This window comes from Borostomias antarcticus, assembly GCF_949987555.1.
Source record: "Borostomias antarcticus genome assembly, chromosome: 16".
Lineage (NCBI taxonomy): Eukaryota > Metazoa > Chordata > Actinopteri > Stomiiformes > Stomiidae > Borostomias > Borostomias antarcticus.
In genome coordinates, this window is record NC_140249.1 from 12,634,743 (window position 1) to 12,640,203 (window position 5,461).

A 5,461-nucleotide genomic window follows, 5' to 3' on the forward strand; every position below is an offset into this window, starting at 1 on the left:
GTTTAATAGTTGAGCAGCTCGTTGTGTTGTATTCTCCATAGCTGGACAATCCCTGGGAGTGGGGGACTTCAGTCAAGAGGACGATGATGGGACCGCTGATCCAGGTACAGCGACCTCCTCAGCTCCGCACAGAACCTGTCCTGCATCACTGACCCCAGATCAGTGCATCGGAGACGGTGTTTTTTTTGTGTGCTTATTATCTGAAAATAAGACTGTTTGATCACACGCGTGTAGCGCCATTAATATCAATTTATACTAATCGCTCCTGATGAAGGCGGAATTAGAAAGTGTGCACCTTGCTTGGCAGTATTGATATGAGACTACAGCACTATTTCACACAGAGCGGCTCCGTTAATCGAAGCTTCTTTGACGGTGAATTACGAAGCGCTTAAATGATTCCTTCACTAAGAAGGGGGAAAACCTCATGAAAGTAGCATTTGTCTTAAACCATGTAAGGTACGGCAGCACCATGATAGTTCATAGATAAGCGTATAGAAGGCATGTAAAGGGTTCAATTACATTTAATAGGATTTAGTTAATATTATGCGCATAATACATATCATATCTGTGATTAGTGAAGTCATTCCCCTCACATTACCACTATAATGCATTATCAATGTATGCAAATGACCCTGCTGTCCTGTTAATGGGTGTTGAGGGCAGAGTCTCTCTCATCCAGATGCAGCACTTTCAGTCCTCTTTAAACACAGAGGGGACCGTGTCCTCCTCTCCACATGCCTGCGTCACTAGGCAGGGCATCGGCTACGGTAGCGTTAACTAGGCCCTAACCCTCATGTTCTCAGTTGGCTCAGTAGCGCCAAGCACACACACACACACACACACCCTTCCTGTCTGTGTTTGTTTGCGTTTGTGTGTGTGTGTGTGTGTGTGTGTGTGTGTGTGTGTGCCCATTAGGATGCGCATGTATGTAGACTGTAAAGCCCGCCGAGTGTTTGTCCTGATGCGGGGCTGGCGCGTGGGCGGGGCAGACGGTCTGAATCATCACCGGGCCCCTCCTCCCCGGAGCTCCCGGGTGTAATTAGGGATGTGCTGCGGCCAGCGCAAAGCCAGCTGCAGAGACGGGGGGGGTTCCGGGGGGGAGCGGGGCCGGTCGCTCCTCCACCGCAGGACCGATGACCGCTCACACACCTGGACCATAACGCTGGGGATGACTTCCATGGTGGATACCCCCCCCCCCACACACACCCCCCCCACACACACACACACCCCCCCACACACACACCCCACACACACACACACACACCCACACCCCCCCCACACACACACACCCCCCACACACACACATACGGGATTACGGCCCGCTCTGACGCCTTTTAATCCAGATTAGACGCTGACCCTGCCATCTCCTGCCTGCTGTCTGAGGCTCCGCCCCCAGGATAGGCCCTGCCATCTCCCCCCCCCCCGCCTGCTGTCTGAGGCTCCGCCCCCAGGATAGGCCCTGTCATCTCCCGCTGCCCGCCTGCTGTCTGAGGCTCCGCCCCCAGGATTGTTGAGCTGTCCTGCTGCGTATCTGTATCTGTATTCTGGCCCAGTTGCCAGACAGCATCCTATTGGTATTTGGCACTAACTCATAATCCCTTACCTTCTGATAGGGGATGGGTCTCACTGTGGGGAGTGCTGGGCTTTCACCAGTGATGATCTGTGCTTGGTTGTGCTGTAGGCAGAGCTTAGAGGCAGAGCCTGTTGACAGCTGTGCCTGCAGCTCAGAGCCAGTAGCAGTTACCCGGGGTTACAGACGGTGGGGTCCCTCGGGGTGAGAGCTGGAGGGGGGGAAAGTCATTATTCGCGAAATGATAATTTCTACGCGTGGTTTCCTACTGATGCAATTCAATTAGGCTGACAGGCAGCCCTTTCAAGATCTACTGGAGTCTGGTTTTAATTGAACATCAAATTTGTTCTCATTCTGTGTAATTTGATTGTCACACTCATGAATTGTGCTTTATTATCACGCAAAACAAAGCCACTGAGATAATCATTTGCAGTGTAGCGCTGCACTTAGTCTAATATTCAGGAATACATTACCCTTGCATTGCAGGAGAGACAGTGCCATTACCAAACACCACCCAGCACTGGGGATCACCTGCTGGCTATAACATGACTCAAAGAGAGGCCTAAGGCGAGCTCATTACTACCCTCACTATGTTTCTGTGTCACACCAAGGACCTTCACCTATTTACTTTTGATCCATTTCTCTTCTCATTTGCCTGGAAAGACATGGTCAAGGCAAGATCAATACAACTAAAACTCCCTGAATGTTAAGCGTATCCTTTAACCCTCCATGATAGTACTATAGTCACTGCTCTCCTCTCTGATGAATAAGATCAACTACGACAAAGGATGCGTAGTTTGTTCTTCTCCCTGAAGAGTTTGCCCCCTGCGTGTGTCCTAGCTCCCAGGAGAGGCCGTCCTGCCTGGGGAGGCGGAGGAGGACAGGCCAGCCTACCTGCCCTCCTTGAGTCACCGCACCCAGCTGGAGATGACCTCAACTGCCAGGGGTCCGAGGACAAAGGCACCAGGTCAGGGACAGACGCGGGATCCAGGCCAGGGAACGGACCACGGACCTGCCCAGGTCCCCTCAGAGGGAGAGGTCAGAGGGGGGGTGACCACCAGGAATCAGGTCTTTCATAACTGCCTAGAACATCATCTCCATCAGGTCTTTCATAACTGCCTAGAACATAATCTCCATCAGGTCTTTCATAACTGCCTAAAACATCATCTCCATCAGGTCTTGTTGTCTCTGCAGGGTGAGAGTGAGGAGGTCTGTCCTTTCAGTCTGGATGAAGACTTTGACTACGACCATGTCGTGCTTTCCCGGAAACATCCCCCACTAAAGACCAGCGCTGGGCCAGAAACATCCCTCACTAAAGACCAGCGCTGGGCCAGTCGTCCGACCTGGGCGTCGTTGGGCAGGTTTTAGACCGCATCACAGCTACTCCCATCTAAACTGGACCAGAATCACGATGTGGATCAGCTCTGTGAACATGGTCCTGTTAATGAATGAAGTTCTCTTTTATTTTTCTCCCTTCTAAAACCAATGAAGCGTCTCCTGGACGGCAGGAAGTGGTCACTGAGGACGAGACGAGAGAGCAGGAGAGAAGCCAAGTCTATTGTGCAAAAGCTTGGCTGCACTCGACTGTCTGTGTGTGTGTGTGTGTGTGTGTATATGTATGTGTGTGTGTGTGCGTGTGTGTGTGTGTGTGCGCATGTGTGTGTACCTCCGTGTGAATACTTGTACCCCACTGGGTAAACGACCTGAAGGGTAATTAATTTATAGAGAGTTTGTTGGAATTGGAGAGAGAAAGAGAGAGAGGGAGGGGGGGGGGGGGGGGGGGGGGGGGGGAGAGATGGGGGGGGAGGGAGGGGGAGAGAGAGAGAGCGAGCGAGAGAGAGAGTGAGCAAGAGAGGGAGAGAGAGGCCGGGGTTGTTATGAGTTCATACAGCAGAATATTTCCCAGCACGACTGTTGCTTTACTTAAAAAAAACATGAAGCAGAATGTGTTTGTGCGCCTACTGGGTCTGGAGCGGTGCATATCTAATGCCTGCTCGTCACCTTCAGTTTAATTGGTGGTTGGCGGGTCTGAACCAGACAGACCTTTTCAGAGTTATGTGTTTTACTGTCAAAGCTAACACTTGGAAAAGCTAACTGCAGTGAAATACATTTTCTTGAGCTGACCTTGCTGCCATTTAATGTGCTGCATACAGTCATTATGCTTTTCACTTCTCTGTCTTTCTGTGCTAGTGTTGGCAAACTTACTGTACTTTACTTTGTGTATTTAATTCATTATTCTTCCTGTCTCATGATCTAGACGTAGTTCTATTGTACCATGTTGCTTCACTTTTCTCTCCTTGCAAAATGACTCAAAACAAAAACATCTCTTTAATAGCAAAATGACAGAGTAGGCATGGCATTGATTTGTGAATACATCTACTATTCTGAACAATCCAAATTTGAAAATATGTCGGCATGAATGTATTTGAAATAGTAGAGAGACGGAAAAACGCACACACGCGCACACACACACACACACGGTTGCTGCAGCCCTAGCAGGAGCCAGAGATGCGGGAGGAGATAGGTGGGCCCCCCCTCCTCACCACAGCGTCACACAGATGCGTGTTAGTGGGCCACCAACGGTAGCCCCCCAGGTGAGGGGGGCCTCACTCCCTGAACTCTCCCAGCTGTGGGGCCCTGTGCACCCTCCAGCTGGGACACTCTCTCTGTCTCCAGGCTCTCCCTCTGGGATGCTTGGTCCAGGGTGAGGGCCCAGGAGGGGAACATGACCAGGTCCCAGACTCCCCCTGGACTGATGAGGGGGGGGGTCCTCAGCTGGTTCCCAAAACTCAGGAGAATGGAGGAGTGATCTTAGCTAAGGGACAGAATGGAGGAGTGATCTTAGCTAGGGGACAGAATGGAGGAGTGATCTTAGCTAGGGGACAGAAGCTGCACCCCCTCCCCCTCCCACACACACACTGCATTATAAGCCCTATCTCTGGACTCCTATAAGACTTCAGCTTTGTGGGACTGGGACCATGTCCTATACATATTTATATATATGATTGTATGTATGTACAGTATATAGTCTGTATTTTATGCATACTGTATGTCTATTTTTTGTACTCTTCTATGTACAGTATATTTTCTACTCCGATGTATATTCTTACTCTGGTCTATCCTGTACATTCTCATGGCTCCCTGGGATCATTAAAGTTCCTCTTATCTACTGCTGAAGCCCATCTGACTCTCAGCATGTTCTTCAGATATCCATGATTCTAATGACATGAGGAGATATGTTAATGACATGAGGAGATATGTTAATGATATGAGGAGATATGTTTATGACATGAGGAGATATGTTATCTTAAAAACAAGATGATGATGATGCAGAGATGTAGTCGATCTTCAGCGAGTCTCCTGTTGGAGGATTATCTTTGGAAGGCGAGTGCTACTAACTGTACACATTACATTAGTCATTTAGCAGACACTTTTATCCAAAGCAACTTACAATAATTGCATTTAACGTAGGAAAAGCCAATGGACTACTACTTGCCAGAACTCACAAGTGACTAAGAGCATAATCTAATGCTGAAGGCAAAGTGCAAGAATAGCAATCTAAAAAAATACAATAGATGCTGAAGAGGGTGGATCGTGGTACTTCTCGAAGAGATGAGTTTTGAGCCTGTGGGGAAAGATGGGCAGCGACTCTGCTGTCCTGACATCAGTGGGCAGTGTGTTCTACCACTGCAGGGCAGGACAGAGAAGCCCAACCAGTCGCCCCGAGGTAGCAGAGCATAGCGGTTGGGAGGGGGTGTAAGATTTGACCATGGCCTGGAGGTAGGAGGGAGCTGTTCCTTTCATTGCCCTGTAGGTTAGCGCCAGAGTTTTAAGCTGTATGCGAGCCGCTACAGGAAGCCAGCGTAGGGAACGGAGAAGGGAAGTTGTGTG